The sequence below is a fragment of the Oncorhynchus clarkii genome, chromosome 3 (genome assembly GCF_045791955.1).
Source record: "Oncorhynchus clarkii lewisi isolate Uvic-CL-2024 chromosome 3, UVic_Ocla_1.0, whole genome shotgun sequence".
Taxonomy (NCBI): domain Eukaryota; kingdom Metazoa; phylum Chordata; class Actinopteri; order Salmoniformes; family Salmonidae; genus Oncorhynchus; species Oncorhynchus clarkii.
This window is the reverse complement of record NC_092149.1, coordinates 4,294,049-4,320,010: the sequence shown is the minus strand read 5'-3', so window position 1 is coordinate 4,320,010 and position 25,962 is coordinate 4,294,049. Positions and strand designations below refer to the sequence as shown.

General features: G+C 45.7%; 1 protein-coding gene across 1 annotated transcript in view; it reads right to left on the bottom strand.

The window, feature by feature from the left end:
• Positions 1–24,526, bottom strand: part of LOC139386741 (protein tyrosine phosphatase type IVA 3-like) — a 52,041-nt gene extending 27,515 nt beyond the window's left edge. The window contains exon 1 of the mRNA XM_071132568.1: positions 24,325–24,526. The gene's annotated coding sequence lies outside the window, so the exon portion shown is untranslated. The remainder of the gene's footprint in view (positions 1–24,324) is intronic.
• Between the last annotated feature and the right edge of the window lie 1,436 nt (positions 24,527–25,962).

The following is a 25,962-nucleotide window of genomic DNA, read 5'->3' as shown; positions in this document are numbered from 1 at the left end:
AGAGGCAGGGACAAAGAGCGCTCAGCATTTAAAACATTTAGTTGTGTTAAATCATTGTCTTCTAGAAATTGCACATATAGGCTGTGACTTACTTAGAATTAAATACAAATTACACAAAGAATGCCTTATAAGGCTCAATCTACAGTGCCTTTGAATAAAACAAATTTTAACTGTAGTAAGTACCCAATCATGCATTTATTTAAGGTGATTTTTCAGAATCCACAAGGACTCATTAGTTGTGGACATTACATCACACTCGCTCCACTGCTTGGTCCTCCTCATCTTTGTAAGTCACCTTGGTTTAGCACCTGTGTGTTTTAATCATTTTCTTTATGAACATCTTTAGTGAACTCCATGACAGTAGCTAAAGCAAGGGGCTACAGCAGCACACAAGTAGACTACAAATGCATGCTGGGCCAGGCAGGCCCTGAGGTGGGGAAGTGAGCGTTACTGGAGCGATATTGGAGCGGGTGAAAGGCCTTTGGGAAAGTTGCTCCGTGCTCCAGTTAAATTGGGCATGCTCCGCTCCTCGCTCCAGCTCCACTCACATACTCTGCATTACCGCTGTGACAGCTCCCTGCTCCACCTCTTATGATTTTTTTATCAGACTTTAGGTGTGTTATTCGTCACGAATAGTCCAGACTGTTGGAGTACTAACAATAGTCCTTGGCTCAGGTTAGCTAGCTACATCACCAGTATACCATGCTCCAGTCCAGGATCAGGCTAGCTAGCTACATCACCAGTATACCATGCTCCAGTCCAGGATCAGGCTAGCAAGCTAGATCACCAGTATACCATGCTCCAGTCCAGGATCAGGCTAGCTAGCTAGATCACCAGTATACCATGCTCCAGTCCAGGATCAGGCTAGCTAGCTACATCACCAGTATACCATGCTCCAGTCCAGGATCAGGCTAGCTAGCTACATCACCAGTATACCATGCTCCAGTCCAGGATCAGGCTAGCTAGCTACATCACCAGTATACCATGCTCCAGTCCAGGATCAGGCTAGCTAGCTACATTACCAGTATACCATGCTCCAGTCCAGGATCAGGCTAGCTAGCTACATTACCAGTATACCATGCTCCAGTCCAGGATCAGGCTAGCTAGCTACATCACCAGTATACCATGCTCCAGTCCAGGATCAGGCTAGCTAGCTAGATCACCAGTATACCATGCTCCAGTCCAGGATCAGGCTAGCTAGCTACATCACCAGTATACCATGCTCCAGTCCAGGATCAGGCTAGCGAGCTAGATCACCAGTATACCATGCTCCAGTCCAGGATGAGGCTAGCTAGCTACATCACCAGTATACCATGCTCCAGTCCAGGATCAGGCTAGCTAGCTACATCACCAGTATACCATGCTCCAGTCCAGGATCAGGCTAGCTAGCTACATCACCAGTATATCATGCTCCAGTCCAGAATCACTGTTCCAATAACAGCTTTACTGTAGCCTAGCCAAACACCACTCCTTTATCTAATGTTGTTATGTGTCTATTCCGGTCTCACCTGAACACAGTAGCCTATAATATCTATCAGGGCTGTTGTTGTTCTAAATAGGAGGGAGATTTACAGGGCCTCCTGTGGAGTAAAACCAGTTCAGCCTATCAAGAGGTAGGAAGCCCTGCTGAGTAGCTGAAACTGGGCCAAAGGTTGCTTACCAAATAGCACCCTATCTACTATGACGGGCCCTGGTCAAAAGTAGTGCACTATAAAGGGAATAGGGTGTCATTTGGGATGTAGTCCAAGTCTGAGCCTTGCCAGAGGACCAGATATTATGTATATGATTACTCATATGGAGTCACACACAGACTCTCACCAGCCCCCCCCCCCCCCCCCCCCCCCCCCCCCCCCCCCCCTCACACACACACATCACAGTGACACTCTCACCAGCCCAAACACGAGACCCAAACCTTAGAGACCAGTTAGATGTTTCTAGCAGGGACAGAGCGGCAAGCTGTGGTCCTTCCTCCTTTGAGGAGCAGGTACACAGAGTTTTTAACCCAGAGTGCCGAGCAGCTACAGGAGATGCAGACCAAACAGACCAGACCTGGATTTGAGGTTTGGGAAGTCAATTGGTTGGTTTGTAAGTCTTCAGCTTCCATGGAAACTAGCACTTGATAACTGATTAAATGAATCAGGATACTATAGACAACAGCAACACATGGCAGACAACAGAACAACAATTCCTCATAGTCTAACTTCTCTCTCTCCACAATGGCTTATCTCTCCACTCTCCTTAATGGCTTCTCACCTGTACACACAGTCTAATCCTTCATACACAGGGCCAGTGTGTTACAAAACTAGACTTTAATAGCTCTATCTCTGGATAGGCCTAAATATAGCGCCCAGTGATCCAGGAGGAGGGCCAGCCTTTATCTGTTTGTTGTTGGCTTTATACTCGGGTTATGAAGTCATGCAGTGGCTCAGTAAAGGATGTAGCTTGGCCAAGCTTATTAGCTACTACATTGACTGTCACCCACAACACGCTGGGATTTTAAAAAAACTATTAAGCTTAGCAGTTTGAGGGCTCAAATAGACCTCAGGGTTGACTTCGTAAACACAAGATTTATTATAAAAAGCTATTTAGGCCTAGGTATTGTAGGTCCACTACTGTAGAGTCAGTGATGCACAACTCAAACAGCCGTATCGGCCAGATATCCACAACAACTAGAGGGCACGGCGGTGAGGCTAGACTTCTCTACTGTTGTTGTCACGCAGACTGACTAGATGACTGGTAAACATGTCCACACGGTATCCTAGCAGCCAGGCCACAGAGGCCAGAGCATCATTCTGAGAAATCTTCAGAAGGCTTGGGCTGTCCTCTGAGGACGTTAATTGGATGATTATGTGGCTGGAATGGACAATCACATGACTACACTGGGTAGACAACAGAGATCACAGAGAGCATAACAGGTCAATCAATCAAATGTATATATAAAGCCCTTCTTACATCAGCCGATGTCACAAAGTGCTATACAGAAACCCAGCCTAAAACCCCAAACAGCAAGCAATGCAGATGTAGAAGCACGGTGGCTAGGAAAAACTCCCTAGAAAGGCAGGAACCTAGGAAGAAACCTAGAGAGGAACCAGGCTATGAGGGGTGGCCAGTCCTCTTCTGGCTGTTCCGGGTGGAGATTATTACTATTATTAGTACTGTTGTACATGACCAAGATGTTCAAACGTTCATAGATGACCAGCAGGGTCAAATAATAATAATAATCACAGGGTGCAACAAGCCAGCACCTCAGGAGTAAATGTCAGTTGGCTTTTCATAGCTGTTCATTCAGAGTTAGAGACATTAGGTGCGTTTAGAGAGAGAGAGAGTCAAAACACTGATGACTTGTTGTGAACAACATGAAAGACATTGAGTGACATGATGTTACTGTATTGATACAGCTCATAATGCTATACGGTACGGACCCCTAGTTCTAATGATCAGTCTCTACATCAATCACCGTGGTGAAGGAACTAACTAGGTTTGGGAATTGCCAGGGACCTCACGATCACGATACGGAGGTGCCGATTCTATATGGATTGCGATTCGATACTGAGATTTTATTCAGATTCATGCTCACCATACAGTACCAGGTCAAAAGTTTGGACATGCCTACTCATTCCAGGGTTTTTCTTTATTTTTGCTATTTTCTGCATTGTAGAATAATAGTGAAGAAATCAAAACTATGAAATAACACATATGGAATCATGTAGTAACCAAAATATATTTTATATATACGACAGCTTTGACGACAGCTTTGCACTCTCTCGGCATTCGCTCGACCATTTTGATATTCTATTACAGACACCTAAATGCATCCTTTTAAATTATATAATGTGAGCTAAACATACAACAAAAACGCTAGAGGCGTCACTACAGACCCTGGTTGGATTCCAGGCTGTGTCACAACCGGCCGTGATTGGGAGTCCCATATGGCGGCGCACAATTGGCCCAGCATCGATCGGGTTTGGCAAAATAGAATTTGTTCTTAACTGACTTGCCTAGTTAAATAAAAGGTCAATTTAAAAAGTTGTGTTACTATATAGGGAATAGGGTCCCCATAGGGTTCTGGTTAAAAGTAGTGCACTATATAGGGAATAGGGTCCCCACAGGACTCTGGTCAAAAGTAGTGCACTATATAGGGAATAGGTTCCCCATAGGTCTCTGGTCAAAAGTAGTGCACTATATAGGGAATAGGGTCCCCACAGGACTCTGGTCAAAAGTAGTGCACTATATAGGAAATAGGGTGTGATTTGGGACGTACACAAGGTGTCAAAGTTGATAGTTGGGTTGGAATTCTGTAGCAGTCTGTCGGCATTACAGGCGTTTCCCCAGGTGGGTCAAGCCTTGGTAAGAACAGAGCAGGTCTGCTGCGTTTGACAGGATGGGAGATGTGTGTTGGACACGAGCATTGTTGTGACACTACACTCCAGAGTGTCTTCACAGTGAGTACTGTAGTCAGGGCCCTCGCAGACACCTGCTGTCTATATTTAACACCACCAGCTGTTATCTAATAAATTTAGCCTGGGCTGGCTGCAACCAAGAGTAGCCAGGCAACATTGGATAACTCAGGGAGCTAGCTGGGGTCGCTTGTTTTGAAACCCGAGACCCATCGTCTGGTCCAAAAACAAAGTCAAACAGGAAGAAGATTGCAGATTTTAAAAAAAGACACTGAACATAAAATGGAGCAGCATCAATACGTTTCAGAGGAGGCCATTTTAGAATTGGTCTGGCGTCCTTGTGATGGGAGTGTCTTCTGGAGTACACTACCGCACCTCGTTATGTCATTATATTTGGTTGTTAATAAGGTCGATGTACTGCACCTGTATCACTCCATTTGTTACACTACAACTCTGAACATTTAGGCTGGACTACACGTCTAGGGTAATGGACGGTACAAGACTTGGAATAGCTACATTAGGCTGGACTACACGTCTAGGGTAATGGATGGTACAAGACATGGAATAGGCTTACTGATAGCAAATATTTAAAATTTCAGTTTGCCCACCTTATCTACCCCCCCCCCCCCCCCGGCTGCCGATAGCCCTTTCAAGTGGTCATGGGAGTGCATTGCCCAACTGTAAAGGTCAAACTGACAAAAACAAACACAATGACGCACCCTGGGATACCCTACACCCTGGAGAAGGCGGAGCCTAGAAGACAACGATGTTACACAACATCTTGGCAACCTAGCTTTGGGTGGAAAGGCTATATACACCACAGCAGTACCATTTACGTCAATGGGCATGCCTGATTCGTGGTATCAAAAAAATATATACATATTTTGGAGAGCCTCATTTCAAACCGGGGGCTTCCTGAATGTGCCAACACAAAGGTAAAATACATATGCAATGTTAACTAGGCCTGCTCTCGTTCAATTAGAATGGGGGCCGTCCTCATTTAATTGATCAGTCACGACTAACCCATTAGAAACCACTTTGCTGACCAATTAGATATGTGCTTTCTCTCTCCGTGCATAAAGTATCTCTTTGATTGCCAGGTTATCTGACTACAGGGTTAAATCAAGCCCTCTAAGAAATATTATGTAACCTCGATTCTTAGAAAGTCAAAGGAAACTTCTCCATTAGAAACTTCTCTGTTAGAAAGGCACGGGTTACCGAAGGTCAGATTGCACAATTACTGTACAATCGCAGAGCAAAAGACTAGAAGGACAGGGACTTTGTTGGTAGGTCATTGATTCATACAGAGAGAGAGAGAGCCCTGAGACTCTGATATATCCCAACATGATAAAAACTGTGATAGCTGGTAAAGCAAAAACCTCCTTTTGAGATGAAGGGCTATTCTTGACCTCATGGGAATCCTTTGTTGGACGTCAAAAATCAAGGTCAAGTGCATGTATAAACAGGCCAGCCTGTCAGACCCCAAGGAGTCAGAGATCTCTGTCACTATAGTGACTCCTAAAGGGATAGTACAGCTGGTATGCATCCTGCAAGGTCACTCCCCTGCAGGCACATGTGATCATACATACCCCCCCCCCAAAATCCTGGCTCGTTTTTAGATTTGACATCAAATCCATTATTAATGTTTACATACCGTTTTACTCATCTCATATGTAGATACTGTATTCTACTGTATTTAGTCAATGCCACTCCGACATTACTCGTCCTAATATTTATATATTTCTTAATAAACATTATTTTACTTTTAGATGTGTGTGTATTGTTGTGAATTGTTAGATACTACTGCACTGTTGGAGCTAGGACCACCAGCATTTCTCTACGCCCGCAATAACATCGGCTAAATATGTGTATGTGACCAATAAAATGTGATTTGATTGTACCCCACGCACCATTGCTACCCTCTTGGCCAGGTCTCCCTTGTAAAAGAGGTCTTCTGACCTTAATGGGACTTCCTGGTTGGATAAAGGTTAAATAAATACTTTTTAAAAAACCCCACCCAGGGTTACCTGAAGACGTGTGTACACAGTGTAACCTTGGAATCACCCTCAGTGAGTGCGGTCATCAAATATCTAGCTAATGCGTTCAGCTGAGTGGACTAGATGAACTGCTCTGTATGGAAAGTGGACGTAAGTATGAGTAATATAATCACTGAGATAACATGAGCTCATCCTTTTTCCCCTTGGTTGGCTCACATGGTCAGAGGAGGCAACCAACCAGAGAGGTTCATTATCTTTATATGACATCATCACTGTTGTTATTGCTGCCAATAGGCCCTCTCCACCTATGGCCTCTGCAAGCCTCGGCGAGCAACTACAGTCTGGTAAAAAGTAGGCCTACAAGGCTTCTGGCTATGGGGACTTGTGTGTGTCATACACATCTATAAAAAGGCCATAGGGGATAGGATGGATTTTTCCCGGAAAGCTACGTGCTTGATGTGGCTTCTACACAAAACCCCACTCCAATACTGTTTTCTCTTAGCGCGGGGAGTCCTGCGGAGGACATACCAGCTTCCAAAAATAGGATGAATGGCTTTTTTTCCCCAACAGAGCCCACTCCAAAGGCCAATGTCAGCCAGAGTGGCACACTGGTTAATTTAGCTGAACTAAGGGTAACCCACAAGAAAGCTGCACTCTCATGTAGAGAAACAGGAACAGATTGCTCTACTATCTCTGCTCTGTCTGATGTACTTGCTCAACTCTGAGCCAGTCACAGATCTATGGTTTAGACATGGGGTAGGCTACGTCCCAAATGGCACTCTATTCCCTTTAACTTTTGACCAGAGACGTTAAAAGTAGTGTGTGTGTGCGTGTGTGTGTGTGTGTGTACACACTACTTTTAACATCTCTGGTCAAACACACACACACACACACACACACACAACAGGTCAAATGTTTTAGAACACCTACTCATTCAAGTGTTTTTCTTTCATTTTTACTATTTCCTACATTGTAGAATAATAGTGAAGACATCACAACTATGAAATAACACATATGGAATCATGTAGTAACCAAAAAAGTGTTAAAGAAATGTAAAAGCATCTAGGTAAAGCTGGTTAAGAGAATGCCAAGAGGCAAAGGGTGGCTATTTGAAGAATCTCAAATAAACAATTCAAAATATATTTTATAAAACTTTTTTGGTTACTACGTGATTCCAAGTGTTATTTCATAATTTTCATGGTCACTATTATTCTACAATGTAGAAAATAGTAAAAATAAAGAAAAACCCTGGAATGAGAAGGTGTTCTAAAACGTTTGACCAGTAGTGCACATATAGGGAAAAGAGTGCCATTTGGGACGCAGGCATGGCACAAATATTGGAAGAGGTTTAGACCTACCAATGAATCTTAAGAACCTCAGCAAAATGGTATTTCTAACATGATAAGGCTGAATTTATTTCCTGGAAATACTTGGCTATATAGTAGGCAGAAGTTGCTAGGAGCAACACGGCCCAGTAGGAAGATGTTGCTAGGAGCAACACGGCCCAGTAGGAAGATGTTGCTAGGAGCAACAAGGCCCAGTAGGAAGATGTTGCTAGGAGCAACACGGCCCAGTAGGAAGATGTTGCTAGGAGCAACACGGCCCAGTAGGAAGAAGTTGCTAGGAGCAACACGGCCCAGTAGGAAGATGTTGCTAGGAGCAACACGGCCCAGTAGGAAGATGTTGCTAGGAACAACACGGCCCAGTAGGAAGATGTTGCTAGGAGCAACACGGCCCAGTAGGAAGATGTTGCTAGGAGCAACACGGCCCAGTAGGAAGATGTTGCTAGGAGCAACACGGCCCAGTAGGAAGATGTTGCTAGGAGCAACACGGCCCAGTAGGAAGATGTTGCTAGGAGCAACACGGCCCAGTAGGAAGATGTTGCTAGGAACAACACGGTCTGTAGCTTTCAAATCCCCCTAGTAAATATATCATCACGGGACATGTTGAGCTAGACACATGGGTTTGATCAAGGCAACAAATACACATGCACACTTGACTAATCCTTGCGCAATAGCTTTCAAGCATCTTCATTCCAACTTCCTTTTTTTATTGCACTTCCTGTGTTATGAGCAGGAAGCCAGCTGCTGCTGCAACTGAACTCTTTCATCCAGGCCACAACAGATCACATGAGGACTGGTGGCTCTGAATGGTGGACCTGCTGTAAGCCACAACTGAGACACACAGGATTGGTGTTTCAGATATAAATAGGAGCCACAGGGTGTGGAACACCGGAACTAAATACCTCTTAATGCCCTGCTAGACATGAGGATTTCATACTGCATTACTGACCCCGCTGGGCTCATGGTGTAAATGTCTTCTTCCTCTATCTTTAGAGGAGAGTTGCCTCTCGTATTCAGTTGTCCTGGATTCAGATCAGACACCTCGTTGCTGCCGATCGATTGGACGTTAGGCTACAGTACTACAGGGGTTCACATGATCCATGGTGCAGCCAGCCTGCCTTTAGCCCGGTCCCACACCTGTTTGTGCTCTTACCAGCTCCATTGATGCCATTGTCAAGCCAAACATGACCATGAGTGACAAGGGTTTGGCATGATGGCACATACAGACTGGCACTCAGGCTACCTGCCTTTCACCTCGGATTCCCTTTCCAACGTTAAGCGACTACTTCTCATCTTCAGCCTTGCTACCAATTACCTCAGACAACATCTAACAATGAACTTCTGTTTGGCACTGAATTCCACTCCCAATTGAAAGTCATGGGGAATTAGGCTACTGAAAGATTAGGGCTAAATATACCAACCAGGCTGCATTCACATGGAAGCAAGAACTGCGTAGAACTAGGGGACTAGCATTACACATGCCCTGGGTTATTTAATACTGCGTAGAACTAGGCGACTAGCAGTACACATGCCCTGGGTTATTGAACACTGCGTAGAACTAGGTGACTAGCAGTACACATGCCCTGGGTTATTTAATACTGCGTAGAACTAGGTGACTAGCAGTACACATGCCCTGGGTTATTTAATACTGCGTAGAACTAGGCGACTAGCAGTACACATGCCCTGGGTTATTGAACACTGCGTAGAACTAGGTGACTAGCAGTACACATGCCCTGGGTTATTTAATACTGCGTAGAACTAGGTGACTAGCAGTACACATGCCCTGGGTTATTGAACACTGCGTAGAACTAGGTGACTAGCAGTACACATGCCCTGGGTTATTTAATACTGCGTAGAACTAGGCGACTAGCAGTACACATGCCCTGGGTTATTGAACACTGCGTAGAACTAGGTGACTAGCAGTACACATGCCCTGGGTTATTGAACACTGCGTAGAACTAGGCGACTAGCAGTACACATGCCCTGGGTTATTGAACACTGCGTAGAACTAGGTGACTAGCAGTACACATGCCCTGGGTTATTTAATACTGCGTAGAACTAGGGGACTAGCAGTACACATGCCCTGGGTTATTGAACACTGCGTAGAACTAGGTGACTAGCAGTACACATGCCCTGGGTTATTTAACACTGCATAGAACTAGGGGACTAGCAGTACACATGCCCTGGGTTATTTAATACTGCGTAGAACTAGGGGACTAGCAGTACACATGCCCTGGGTTATTTAATACTGCGTAGAACTAGGCGACTAGCAGTACACATGCCCTGGGTTATTGAACACTGCGTAGAACTAGGTGACTAGCAGTACACATGCCCTGGGTTATTTAACACTGCGTAGAACTAGGTGACTAGCAGTACACATGCCCTGGGTTATTTAACACTGCGTAGAACTAGGCGACTAGCAGTACACATGCCCTGGGTTATTTAACACTGCGTAGAACTAGGTGACTAGCAGTACACATGCCCTGGGTTATTTAACACTGCGTAGAACTAGGCGACAAGCAGTACACATGCCCTGGGTTATTTAACACTGCATAGAACTAGGGGACTAGCAGTACACATGCCCTGGGTTATTTAACACTGAGTTACGGGAGGGCTATGCAGGCCTCGAATATTCCGGCGGCATGGAGTCGAAGACCCCTTGCGTGTGGCAGTAAAGCCCCCCTTGCGTGTGGCAGTAAAGCCCCCCTTGCGTGTGGCATTAATGCCCCCTTTGCGTGTGGCATTAATGCCCCCTTTGCGTGTGGCATTAATGCCCCCTTTGCGTGTGGCATTAATGCCCCCTAAATATACCAACCAGGCTGCATTCACATGGAAGCAAGAACTGCGTAGAACTAGGGGACTAGCAGTACACATGCCCTGGGTTATTTAATACTGCGTAGAACTAGGCGACTAGCAGTACACATGCCCTGGGTTATTTAATACTGCGTAGAACTAGGGGTTATTTAACACTGCGTAGAACTAGGGGACTAGCAGTACACATGCCCTGGGTTATTTAACACTGAGTTACAGGAGGGCTATGCAGGCCTCGAATATTCCGGCGGCATGGAGTCGAAGACCCCTTGTGTGTGGCAGTAATGCCCCCTTTGCGTGTGGCAGTAATGCCCCCTTTGCGTGTGGCAGTAATGCCCCCTTTGCGTGTGGCAGTAATGCCCCCTTTGCGTGTGGCAGTAATGCCCCCTTTGCGTGTGGCAGTAATGCCCCCTTTGCGTGTGGCAGTAATGCCCCCTTTGCGTGTGGCAGTAATGCCCCCCCTTGTGTGTGGCAGTAATGCCCCCCCTTGTGTGTGGCAGTAATGCCCCCCCTTGTGTGTGGCAGTAATGCCCCCCCTTGTGTGTGGCAGTAATGTCCCCCTTGTGTGTGGCAGTAATGTCCCCCTTGTGTGTGGCAGTAATGTCCCCCTTGTGTGTGGCAGTAATGCCCCCCTTGTGTGTGGCAGTAATGCCCCCCTTGTGTGTGGCAGTAATGCCCCCCTTGTGTGTGGCAGTAATGCCCCCCTTGTGTGTGGCAGTAATGTCCCCCTTGTGTGTGGCAGTAATGTCCCCCTTGTGTGTGGCAGTAATGTCCCCCTTGTGTGTGGCAGTAATGTCCCCCTTGTGTGTGTGGCAGTAATGTCCCCCTGGTGTGTGTGGCAGTAATGTCCCCCTTGTGTGTGGCAGTAATGTCCCCCTTGTGTGTGTGGCAGTAATGTCCCCCTTGTGTGTGTGGCAGTAATGTCCCCCTTGTGTATGGCAGTAATATCCCCCTTGTGTGTGGCAGTAATGTCCCCCTTGTGTGTGGCAGTAATGTCCCCATGCCTTACGTCCAAAGTGGCCGTTGTGCCCTTGGGCTGAATATAATAATTAGAATTCCCTTCTCCCGGGTGCCAAATCACCGTGCTCCAAAGCACCTCTCAAGGACATGGGTCTCTCAGATATCTCAATTCATATTCGCCGACGCCCGTCACGTGATCGGGTCAGACACATCAGGGATGAAGTGAAGACAGACGTCGGGGATGCATTTGGCGCTCATCCTACCTATTGAATTCCGAGGCGCATATTGAAAATGTTAGAACTGTCCACATTTGACTTTTCATCCGCCGACATCAACCAAAAGCACCAGCCTGTCAATCTACTATCCCCCATAGGACAAACGTTGACCCGTTCTATTGGTCAGCTTGTCCTTCTGTGTGAGAAATAAATATTCCAAACTGACTCTGGGACAGTTGTGGGACGACAGATCACAAATTAATACAACCACTGAATATCAAAAAACATTTTAAAAGCAATGAGGCTGATGCAACAGATCAGAACGTTTAGCCCAAAAAATGTTGATCAACTATTTGGCTATTTCTTCACATTATAAGCGCAGCAATGCGCACACGCCAGTGTGAAAGCTCCAAAATGCAATAAGGGGGAAAACACCATTCTCAAAAATGCACCGTGAGGTTTCATATCCTTCATTTAGAAAGATCTAAAAACACAAGCATGGGCTGTTAGTCTGACTAGGGCTGTTACTCTGACTAGGGCTGTTACTCTGACTAGGGCTGTTACTCTGACTAGGGCTGTTACTCTGACTAGGGCTGTTAGGGTTGTTAATATGACTAGGGTTGTTACTATGACTAGGGTTGTTAGGGATGTTAATATGACTAGGGTTGTTACTATGACTAGGGCTGTTAGGGTTGTTAATATGACTAGGGTTGTTACTATGACTAGGGCTGTTAGGGTTGTTAATATGACTAGGGTTGTTACTATGACTAGGGTTGTTAGGGCTGTTAATATGACTAGGGTTGTTACTATGACTAGGGTTACTAGGGTTGTTACTATGACTAGGGTTGTTACTATGACTAGGGTTGTTACTATGACTAGGGTTGTTACTATGACTAGGGTTGTTACTATGACTAGGGTTGTTAGGGTTGTTACTATGACTAGGGTTGTTACTATGACTAGGGTTGTTACTATGACTAGGGTTGTTAGGGCTGTTAATATGACTAGGGTTGTTACTATGACTAGGGTTGTTAGGGCTGTTACTATGACTAGGGTTGTTACTATGACTAGGGTTGTTAGGGCTGTTACTATGACTAGGTTTATTACTATGGCTAGGGTTGTTAGGGCTGTTACTATGACTAGGGCTGTTACTATGACTAGGGTTGTTACTATGACTAGGGTTGTTACTATGACTAGGGTTGTTAGGGCTGTTAATATGACTAGGGTTGTTACTATGACTAGGGTTGTTAGGGCTGTTACTATGACTAGGGTTGTTACTATGACTAGGGTTGTTAGGGCTGTTACTATGACTAGGGTTGTTACTATGACTAGGGTTGTTAGGGCTGTTACTATGACTAGGGTTGTTACTATGACTAGGGTTGTTACTATGACTAGGGTTGTTACTATGACTAGGGTTGTTAGGGCTGTTACTATGACTAGGGTTGTTACTATGACTAGGGTTGTTAGGGCTGTTACTATGACTAGGGCTGTTACTATGACTAGGGTTGTTACTATGACTAGGGTTGTTACTATGACTAGGGTTGTTACTATGACTAGGGTTGTTAGGACTGTTACTATGACTAGGGTTGTTAGGGCTGTTACTATGACTAGGGCTGTTACTATGACTAGGGTTGTTACTATGACTAGGGTTGTTAGGGCTGTTACTATGACTAGGGTTGTTACTATGACTAGGGTTGTTAGGACTGTTAATATGACTAGGGTTGTTACTATGACTAGGGCTGTTAGGGCTGTTACTATGACTAGGGTTGTTACTATGACTAGGGTTGTTAGGACTGTTAATATGACTAGGGTTGTTACTATGACTAGGATTGTGTCTTTGGCTCCTCGACAACGAAAGAAAGTTGAGAACATGAGATAAATACTGGTTTCAGTGGCATATAAGGAAGTGTTTATGAAAGAATCCCCATAACATTCCTATGCTAGTAACTCTAAGACATGCCTCATAAAATACCCCAAAACGTCCAGGTTTCAAACAAGTACGTTTCTGGTTAAATAGTTTTAAAATGTTGACTGCCTACGCTTAGATTGCAAGATTGGTGAAGTTGCGCAAATGGCAACTTCAGAAGGAACAGTGCCTCAGGTATTCAGTTTTCAAATCAATTTAATTGGATATTTTCGTTAATGACCTTGGTGCCGTGGCAGATTGAGCACCGCTTGAACGCCATATGGCCTTGCCCCTAAAATCACTAAATTCAAGGCCTGGGCCTGTCATTTACAGTAGATTGCAGTAATCACATCTCACACGGGTTCAAATTTGCTCTCATTTTCCCACTACAATGACAATAACACCAGTCCAATCCATCTTACCTTTTCAGAGAAAAACAAACCTGCCAAAGACTGTTTGAAAAATCTTTACTCAAGTCAAGTGTCACTTTAGTTCCTCTTCCAGTCATCTCGAACTGCTGGAGTGTCACTGATAATACATAGGGCCTATGACCTACAATATAGGTACATCAAACAGCCCCTAGTGCCATTAAAATGTGGAAACTCGAGACAGAAATGGAAGTTGAGCGATCCTGGTACTAGTTAGCCTAGTTCTCTGGAGGGGAGAACGTGAGGTGATCCTGGTACTAGTTAGCCTAGTTCTCTGGAGGGGAGAACGTGAGGTGATCCTGGTACTAGTTAGCCTAGTTCTCTGGAGGGGAGAACGTGAGGTGATCCTGGTACTAGTTAGCCTAGTTCTCTGGAGGGGAGAACGTGAGGTGATCCTGGTACTAGTTAGCCTAGTTCTCTGGAGGGGAGAACGTGAGGTGATCCTGGTACTAGTTAGCCTAGTTCTCTGGAGGGGAGAACGTGAGGTGATCCTGGTACTAGTTAGCCTAGTTCTCTGGAGGGGAGAACGTGAGGTGATCCTGGTACTAGTTAGCCTAGTTCTCTGGAGGGGAGAACGTGAGGTGATCCTGGTACTAGTTAGCCTAGTTCTCTGGAGGGGAGAATGTGAGGTGATCCTGGTACTAGTTAGCCTAGTTCTCTGGAGGGGAGAACGTGAGGTGATCCTGGTACTAGTTAGCCTAGTTCTCTGGAGGGGAGAACGTGAGGTTAGCAGCAAAGCAACACTTTGGTTTTTACCCGTCTAAGAAAGCTGACAACCGTACCATGGTCTTGTTTCCATGTGCCAGTTTTCAAGATTAGATATCAGGTTAAGAGAGGCCGGCATTCGTGTGCTCATCTGACAGCTCTACAGTGTTGGCAGTCAGAACAGGCACCAGCAGGCACTGGCACTTTCCACCCTTAAGGACTCCAGAGGTGATCTTAAATATAGCTTCACTGCCTCAAAGCCTTCCATAAACACAGGCAAATATGCCAGTGCTCTGAGCTCTTTGCAGATGACAAATACAATTGCTTCACACCCCCTCCCCCCCATCTCTCTCTCTGACAACACATCACAAAATTCCAAAAATATCACATCTGATTTAGCCAAGTGTGGCAGAAGTAGGCGGGATCCCCCACAGGAAGCATTTCCCTTCATTGTATCTCTGTGGTGCCTGTCTATGCAATGGGGTCCTCTGAGGCTTGGCTGACACTAGCCAGCAGAGTGCACACACACAGTGGCTGAGTCTCAAACACCACCCAATTCCCTATATATAGTTCACTGCTTTTGACCAAAGCCCTATAAGCAGTGCACTATGTAGATAACAGGGTGCCATTTAGGACACACAAAAACCACAGCCGTCCATCAGCAGACAAGCGAGCGCACACTCCCTAGAGTAAGGGCTCACTGGCACTTCATAAATCAAGATTAGGAATGTCTGGAGAATCCCCTCCTCAGAGTGTCATTAAAAAGGCCATGTCAGATGGAATATATCAGATGAGGGTGAGAGAACCAGATGAAAGAGGAGCCAGGTCAAGAAGACCTCTGTGAGCAACAGCAACATTTAAATGAGTTAGTATGACTCTGGAGTTTTCTGGAGATAATGCACACCATGCTAACTAGCCTAAACTGTGCAGCTGCCTGCAGGCTTGAATGAACCTCCTGAACTTCAGAGGCCTGCGTTGGGTCTTTCCTCGTGGGTTGGTTGAACTTCTTCAGTCACTTGCTTGGGAATCTCTTTCACTAAGTTAATTAATCCTCCAGAAGATTACATCATACACTGGGAGACAAAGCTAGAGAAGGAGAAATACACCAAGCTACCGCAGGCGAAAATACAACAAGCTCACGTAGGAGAAAAATACAACAAGCTACTGTAGGGAGAAAAATACAACAAGCTACTGTAGGGAGAAAAATACAACAAGCTACTGTAGGGAGAAAAATACAACAAGCTACTGTAGGGAGAAAAATACAACAAGCTACTGTAGGGAGAAAAATACAACAAGCTACTGTAGGGAGAAAACTACAACAAGCTACTGTAGGGAGAAAAATACAACAAGCTACTGTAGGGAGAAAAATACAACAAGCTACTGTAGGGAGAAAAATACAACAAGCTACTGTAGGGAGAAAAATACAACAAGCTACTGTAGGGAGAAAAATACAACAAGCTACTGTAGGGAGAAAAATACAACAAGCTACTGTAGAGAGAAAAATACAACAAGCTACTGTAGGGAGAAAAATACAACAAGCTACTGTAGGGAGAAAAATACAACAAGCTACTGTAGGGAGAAAAATACAACAAGCTACTGTAGGGAGAAAAATACAACAAGCTACTGTAGGGAGAAAAATACAACAAGCTACTGTAGGGAGAAAAATACATCAAGCTACTGTAGGGAGAAAAATACAACAAGCTACTGTAGGGAGAAAAAAACAACAAAGAAACATGTCCAACACGTCTCCACAATGAAAAGCCTTAAATTGCTGAGGATTTTCCTACATACCAATTGACTGACTTATCCTGTTAACAATTCATGGAGGACATCTATATCCACACAGCACAATGAGACATACAGCTCTGTAATTCATGAAGGACAACTATATCCACACAGCACAATGAGACGTACAGCTCTGTAATTCATGAAGGACAACTATATCCACACAGCACAATGAGACGTACAGCTCTGTAATTCATGAAGGACAACTATATCCACACAGCACAATGAGACGTACAGCTCTGTAATTCATGAAGGACATTATATCCACACAGCACAATGAGACGTACAGCTCTGTAATTCATGAAGGACATTATATCCACACAGCACAATGAGACATACAGCTCTGTAATTCATGAAGGACAACTATATCCACACAGCACAATGAGACGTACAGCTCTGTAATTCATGAAGGACAACTATATCCACACAGCACAATGAGACGTACAGCTCTGTAATTCATGAAGGACAACTATATCCACACAGCACAATGAGACGTACAGCTCTGTAATTCATGAAGGACATTATATCCACACAGCACAATGAGACGTACAGCTCTGTAATTCATGAAGGACATTATATCCACACAGCACAATGAGACGTACAGCTCTGTAATTCATGAAGGACAACTATATCCACACAGCACAATGAGACATACAGCTCTGTAATTCATGAAGGACAACTATATCCACACAGCACAATGAGACGTACAGCTCTGTAATTCATGAAGGACATTATATCCACACAGCACAATGAGACGTACAGCTCTGTAATTCATGAAGAACATTATATCCACACAGCACAATGAGACGTACAGCTCTGTAATTCATGAAGGACATTATATCCACACAGCACAATGAGACGTACAGCTCTGTAATTCATGAAGGACATTATATCCACACAGCACAATGAGACATACAGCTCTGTAATTCACGAAGGACAACTATATCCACACAGCACAATGAGACGTACAGCTCTGTAATTCACGAAGGACAACTATATCCACACAGCACAATGAGACGTACAGCTCTGTAATTCATGAAGGACAACTATATCCACACAGCACAATGAGACGTACAGCTCTGTAATTCATGAAGGACAACTATATCCACACAGCACAATGAGACGTACAGCTCTGTAATTCATGAAGGACAACTATATCCACACAGCACAATGAGACGTACAGCTCTGTAATTCATGAAGGACAACTATATCCACACAGCACAATGAGACGTACAGCTCTGTAATTCATGAAGGACATTATATCCACACAGCACAATGAGACGTACAGCTCTGTAATTCATGAAGGACAACTATATCCACACAGCACAATGAGACGTACAGCTCTGTAATTCATGAAGGACAACTATATCCACACAGCACAATGAGACGTACAGCTCTGTAATTCATGAAGGACATTATATCCACACAGCACAATGAGACGTAGAGCTCTGTAATTCATGAAGGACATTATATCCACACAGCACAATGAGACATACAGCTCTGTAATTCCAAGAGGAAGCATCGGTGAAATACCTGCTATTACTTTGCCATGAGTCCAAGACCATATCATTACAGAACAAAAACTGAAAAGCAGAAAGCTCTGCCTTACAGTTTTGCACTGTAACAAGCAGAAATAACAAGAATAGCTTCAAACTTAAACTTAACGGAGATCTCACCTTTCAGAGTGGTCGATCCAAATGGGTCAGGAACCTATTCGCACTTCCAGAAGAAGTTCCCTTTTAAAACAATGTGCTTCCTGCTTGCCTCTCTTTTTGAGCGTGTACATGCGTACCAGTGGGCTTGCCTGGGCTGTGATGTCTGTGCCCAATTAGTGCTCCAAAATGCCAATATGAGGAAAAGGGGAGGACTGCTCCTTAGGGAATCCTAACATAACCATTTATTAGGCTCCAATACGAGTCCCAAAGCTCCACCAGTTGTATTCTGTCTCTTTATGCTTCTTTAACAGCAGTTGGTTGGCTGGGAGCCAGGTCCTGCATGCAGAAGGCCAGGGGAAAGTCAGATGGAGGGCCAATTAACAAATGGCACCCTATTCACTATATAGTGCACTACTTTGACCAAGACCTATGGGTCCTAGTCCTGGTCAAAAGTAGTGCACTCAATAGGTAATAGGGTGCCATTTGAGCTGTAGCTGTGAAACTTGGCTTGGGGCAACATGGCTGGTTCTGCTATGAACCTGGGGCGTTATTACCAGCCAGCCACAAAGTAACAGGTTCCCTCACTACTGTCAAGAGTGACCTGGGGGGGTATTACCAGCCACAGAGGAACAGGTTCCCTCACTTCTGTCAAGAGTCACCTGGGGGGGGGGGGGGGGGTATTACCAGCCACAGAGTAACAGGTTCTCTCACTTCTGTCAAGAGTGACCTGGGGGGGGGGGTATTACCAGCCACAGAGTAACAGGTTCTCTCACTACTGTCAAGAGTGACCTGGGGAGGGTATTACCAGCCACAAAGTAACAGGTTCTCTCACTACAGTCAAGAGTGATCTTAAGTGGGGGGGGGGGGGGGGGGGGGGGGGGGGGGGGTATTACCAGCCACAGAGTAACAGGTTCTCTCACTACTGCCAAGAGTGACCTGGGGGGGTATTACCAGCCACAGAGTAACAGGTTCTCTCACTACTGTCAAGAGTGACCTGGGGAGGGTATTACCAGCCACAAAGTAACAGGTTCCCTCACTACTGTCAAGAGTGATCTGGGGGGGTATTACCAGCCACAAAGTAACAGGTTCTCTCACTACTGTCAAGAGTGATCTGGGGGGGGGGGGGGGGGGGTATTACCAGCCACAAAGTAACAGGTTCCCTCACCACTGTCAAGAGTGATCTGGGGGGGGGGGGGGGGGGGGGTGTATTACCAGCCACAAAGTAACAGGTTCTCTCACTACTGCCAAGAGTGACCTGGGGGGGTATTACCAGCCACAGAGTAACAGGTTCTCTCACTACTGTCAAGAGTGATCTGGGGGGGGGGGGGGGGGGGGGGGGTATTACCAGCCACAAAGTAACAGGTTCCCTCACCACTGTCAAGAGTGATCTGGGGGGGGGGGGGGGTGTATTACCAGCCACAAAGTAACAGGTTCTCTCACTACTGTCAAGAGTGATCTGGGGGGTATTACCAGCCACAAAGTAACAGGTTCCCTCACTTCTGCCAAGAGTGACCTGGGGGGGGGTATTACCAGCCACAGAGTAACAGGTTCTCTCACTAACGTCAAGAGTGACCTGGGGGGGGTATTACCAGCCACAAAGTAACAGGTTCCCTCACTACTGTCAAGAGTGATCTGGGGGGGTATTACCAGCCACAAAGTAACAGGTTCCATCACCACTGTCAAGAGTGATCTGGGGGGGGGGGGTATTACCAGCCACAAAGTAACAGGTTCTCTCACTACTGCCAAGAGTGACCTGGGGGGGTATTACCAGCCACAGAGTAACAGGTTCTCTCACTACTGCCAAGAGTGACCTGGGGGGGTATTACCAGCCACAGAGTAACAGGTTCTCTCACTACTGTCAAGAGTGACCTGGGGAGGGTATTACCAGCCACAAAGTAACAGGTTCCCTCACTACTGTCAAGAGTGATCTGGGGGGGTATTACCAGCCACAAAGTAACAGGTTCTCTCACTACTGTCAAGAGTGATCTGGGGGGGGGGGGGGGGGGTATTACCAGCCACAAAGTAACAGGTTCCCTCACCACTGTCAAGAGTGATCTGGGGGGGGGGGGGGGGGGGGGGGTATTACCAGCCACAAAGTAACAGGTTCTCTCACTACTGCCAAGAGTGACCTGGGGGGGTATTACCAGCCACAACAGGTTCTCTAACTGTCAAGAGTGATCTACCAGCCACTAACAGGTTCCCTCACCACTGTCAAGAGTGATCTGGGGGGGGGGGGGGGGGGCCACAAAGTAACAGGTTCTCTCACTACTGTCAAGAGTGATCTGGGGGGTATTACCAGCCACAAAGTAACAGGTTCCCTCACTTCTGCCAAGAGTGACCTGGGGGGGGGGTATTACCAGCCACAGAGTAACAGGTTCTCTCACTACTGTCAAGAGTGACCTGGGGGGGGGTATTACCAGCCACAAAGTAACAGGTTCCCTCACTACTGTCAAGAGTGATCTGGGGGGGTATTACCAGCCACAAAGTAACAGGTTCCATCACCACTGTCAAGAGTGATCTGGGGGGGGGGGGGTATTACCAGCCAAAAAGTAACAGGTTCTCTCACTACTGCCAAGAGTGACCTGGGGGGGTATTACCAGCCACAGAGTAACAGGTTCTCTCACCACTGTCAAGAGTGATCTGGGGGGGGGGGGGGGGGGGGGGGGTGTATTACCAGCCACAAAGTAACAGGTTCTCTCACTACTGTCAAGAGTGATCTGGGGGGTATTACCAGCCACAAAGTAACAGGTTCCCTCACTTCTGCCAAGAGTGACCTGGGGGGGTATTACCAGCCACAGAGTAACAGGTTCTCTCACTACTGTCACGAGTGACCTGGGGGGGGTATTACCAGCCACAAAGTAACAGGTTCCCTCACTACTGTCAAGAGTGATCTGGGGGGGTATTACCAGCCACAAAGTAACAGGTTCCATCACCACTGTCAAGAGTGATCTGGGGGGGGGGGGGGGTATTACCAGCCACAAAGTAACAGGTTCCCTCACTACTGTCAAGAGTGACCTGGGGGGGTATTACCAGCCAGCCACAAAGTAACAGGTTCCCTCACTGCTGTCAAGAGTGATCTGGGGGGGGGTATTACCAGCCACAAAGTAACAGGTTCCCTCACTACTGTCAAGAGTGACCTGGGGGGGTATTACCAGCCAGCCACAAAGTAACAGGTTTCCTCACTACTGTCAAGAGTGACTGATCCCAGGGGGCTTTGAGAACAAAGCTGAATCCCCAGAAGAGGCCTCCTCATGAGTTGGGATCACTTGACTCAGCCACACACAACCGCTTTCACAGCATAAAAACATAAAAGGGTCTAACACAACGGAATAATCCAACGTAGAAATCAAGTGCGTACAGGGATCATCATTTGCAAGGGAAAGCGAGATCATTTGCGAGGTTTCCATGCTTTTATAGCTAATCATTTCTTCATAGATTGGAATTGTAGCTCTGTTTCCAGCATCAGGGAAACTGTTTGCTTGTGCCCCCCCAACAAGTTCCACACAGAGTGTGTGCCAGCACATCCACCACCCACCAGTCCTCCTTCATGCATTTTCCAGGGTCTCATATTTTCCCAATAAAAGGGGTGTATCAGGATGACTGACGCGGAGGAAGCCACCCCTTGCCCCATGGCAGCCATTTACGTCATTGGTTGCCGATGCCATGAGTGAGGACTGACACGTTCAACTGTTAGGACACCCCTGCCCAGCGGTGGTGGGCGTGGGCTCCACCCTTCCCTCTCCTGGCCCTTCCTGAGTCAGCGGTGGGGGAGCGGGGGCTCCACCCTTCCCTCCCCCTTCCTGAGCCAGCAGTTGATTAGGTAGGCTGTGGCTACATCTCAAAACGGCACCTAATTCCCTATGTAGTGCCCCCATAGGGCCCTATGTAGTGCCCTCATAGGGCCCTGGTCAGAAGTGGGGAATAAGGTATCATTTGGGATGCCGGCCGGTGTGTGACAAACTGGGGTGGGCCTCCCTCCTCACACCTTCCTGGTTTACAACCAGCAGAGAGAAGCCGGTGTCACAGTAAAGGGGGAAACAATGAGGTTGAGCCAGGTCAGTGGGCAGAGCAGCAGGGTGACTAGAACAGGACTTTATGCATAAGGAGAGTTTCCACGGTGACCTAGCCTCTACTCAGGACCTATATCAAAAACAACTGGCGTCATCAACCTCAGCACTAGAAGGACAGGTTCTTTACAATTAGACATGGGGTTGGATCCCAAATGGCACCCTATAGGGATACTCTATATAGTGCACTACTTTGGACCAAGACCCATCGGGAAAAGCATGCCATTTGGGATACACTCCAAGGAGAAATATGCCCATTATGTCAGTGGCTCACAAATAAAATGTGGCCACAAAAGAGCCTTGAGTTTGAGCCTGTCCTAAGCATGACTTCCTTTAGGAAGGAACACACAAAACCAAGAAAGAAGAGGAGAGTTGTTCCCAGGCCTCAGCGCTTCCTGCTGTTAGGCCTATATGACAGAAGAAACATATTGGAGACCCACCGGGACCACAAACCACAGCAGTAGCCTGTAATGAAGTCAGTCTGGACAATAGTACCACAGCCTCAATAAAACAGAGAGAGAATGCTATGTGAAAGTCTGTGACGGAGCGACTTCATGTGGGAAAGACTGGAGAAGTAATCAACAGGGCAGATGAGATGCCCACCCTCTCACCAGGTTGCTGCTTCACACACACCTGTTCACACCTGTGTCAACAGGGCAGAGTACTTTAACAGAAAAATCTAGAGCTACCTGCTAGCCAACACTACACTATTCCAATCAGACCCACTTTCCATAACCACTGGCAGCCGGTGAAGTAAACGTATACAGGGGTATTTTGAAATACAGCACAATAACTTTTTCACGACAGATTCATCCATGTTGAACTGTGTTACTTGCAAAAGGCCAAAAGGTTCTTAAAGCGGCAATCAGCAGTTGAAACAATAACAAAGCGTCCTCCCCGTCACTGTTTCACAAAAAAGCAAAGGGATGGGAGAGATTTTTTTTTTTTTTACTACTCTCAAAGTCATAGCCAGCGCTATGGACGCAAGGACGGACCATCCATGATATTAAAATGACAGTTTTAAATGATACCTTTATTTAACTAGGCAAGTCAGTTAAGAACAAATTCTTATTTACAATGCCGGCCAAACCCAGACGACGCTGGGCCAATTGTGCGCCGCCCTATGGGACTCCCAATCACGGCCAAATGTGATACAGCCTGGATTCGAACCAGGGCCTGTGGTGACGCCTCTTGCACTGAGATGCAGTACCTTAGACCACTGCGCCCCAAATCAGGATTTATTTCACTAATTGGATAAAGAACATTTCGTGAAGTGAAATGGATTTAGCTGCTGTACATGGTTGTATAACTGCTTTAAAAATATCAATAGTACATCTACAAATCAGCTTTAGACATTTTGAGAATGAGAAAACAGCAGCACTGTGTGCAATTGTCTAAATGCATAAATATAATCTTGTCTGGTGCGGTTAAATTTCATCAGTATCTTGATCTGAAATAAAACTGGGAGCAGCGCCCATACCCCGCAGTGTATAAAAGCTGGACTCGAGGTTTTAGGGAGAGTTCCTCCATAAAGTTGCATAGAAATGGGCATAACGTTAGTGTGCCATCATCAACTAAAGTAAACAAAAGGACTGGAGCAAGAATGTATTTGCATCTCAGCGAGCCGGGCATTTTCAAGAAAAACGAATCGTTTTTTCCGAGGAATTGCGGTAGAAATAAGATTCAAATGTTCCGTGTGTAACAGTATTTGTAAAGCCAACCTCAATAGCAAGAAAGCTTCTAAAATGGTTTGATTCAAGGAAGAAGCACAAGGACTGCGCACCACCTTAAAAATGCTAACCTGTTGCCATCAAAACACTAAGCCTGTTTCAAGAATCTTCACATGGTTGGTTCATCGTTAGTTAGTTAGCACACAACGCAAGTTTACCGTGTGCATGGTAGCTAGTTACAAAGACCATCCTGACCATCATAACCAGACCGCTACTGTTGTTACGGGCAAGCTAACTAGCACTAAGCTAGCTAACGTTAGATAGCTACATCCGTAACGTTAGACTAGATCTTGCATGCAAATTCATATTTCATTTGATAGAGGCTTACCGTCTCCAAGCTACCGATGGTATCTTAAACTGCTTAGTCGGCAGCAGCTCCTGGATACTTTTATGAGCAAGTTCACATTGTTTGTAGCTATTTTATTGCATACAGACGGAGCGATCAAAACTCGGTCCATGTGATTTTAAAACGACAATGACATTTCTCCCTCCTCTGTCTCCATGGGGACCGCGCGTCACAATCGTTCTGTGAGAATAGGGGCGGGTCTCAGAACCATTTAAACAGCTGGCGGGAACACACTTATGTCAGATTCTCAATGTCATCTGTCCAGACGTTTTCTAAAAAAAATTCTACCTAACCCCATTATTTTTTGTCTAATACCCAGCTGCATAGCATAATGATACGTCTACAATGCTCTAAACGTATATATTTTAGGTTGCTCTGGTACACCATCTAGCGTACGATAAAAGTGTACACAACAGCTACTTGGTGGTGATGTTACACCGAGTACTAGTATTCTGGTACGACAGACAGACAGACAGACCAATCAAACGATAGATCCAAGCCTCTCGACCACAGTCAAACATGTGTGACTGTATGTAATAAAGTATAAAAGCAGGCTCTGACACAGAATGCAGTGTAATTTAATGCTCAGAAATATATTAATAATCTGAAAGTAATCTGCAATAGCTTTGTCTATCTCATAAATAGGACAAGGAAGGCCTGTGATGGGAGAGGGGAATAGGGTGGGGCCCATGGGGAATAGGGTGTGCCATGTATGGGCCCTGGTCAACATTTGTGCACTAAATAGGGAATATTATCCTATTCCTCGGGCTCCTGAGTGGCGCAGCGATCTAAGGCCCTGCATATCATTGCACGAGGTGTCACTACAGTCCCTGGTTTGAATCCAGGCTGTATCACATCCAGCTGTGATTGAGAGTCCCATAGGACGGTGCACAATCGGCCCAGTGTTGTCTGGGGTAGGCCGTCATTGTAAATAAGAATTTGTTCTTAACTGACTTGCCTAGTTAAATAAAACAATTTTTTAAAATCCTACAGCATATAGTGCCCTACTTTTGTATGGGTCCTGGTCAAAATTAGTGCACTATATATGAAACAGGGTGCAATTTAGGATGTAGCCATAGGTGTAAGCCGTGGTAAGAAATAAGAATGCTTGACAGCTGTGTCATTCCAGCAGGCAGTGGCAGACTCTGTTCTGAAGCGATTACCATGGCCTAGACTCTAGACCAAGGGTGTCATGCACCCCAAAGATCTGAGGTGACGTAAAGTATATGAGGATGGCTGGAGGGGGTTCTAGGCCCCTGACCCGTAAATTGGAGAACACCTGAAACAGCTTTTTTTCCTGCAATCTAGAGACATAATCATTATGCTTAATTATATGTCAAACATTTTCAAGAAACTAAATATGTTACTCTGCATCTCTGCTCAAATCTGGGTAAAATATTGAAAGGAATGTGAGTCTTTTTCAGTATATTTAGTTATTGCATGCTTTTGTACCAACCTTTCCAACAAGCACACCAGCTAAGATACTCTAACTTAATGGATAACCTGAAATGGCTTCTTGGTAGCTAGTTATGAAGTTATGAGATTGGGAATCTTTCAAAGCTAGCTAAAGCCAACTTCATAAAATTGCTAGGTGGCTAGTAATGTTACAGAGAAACGACA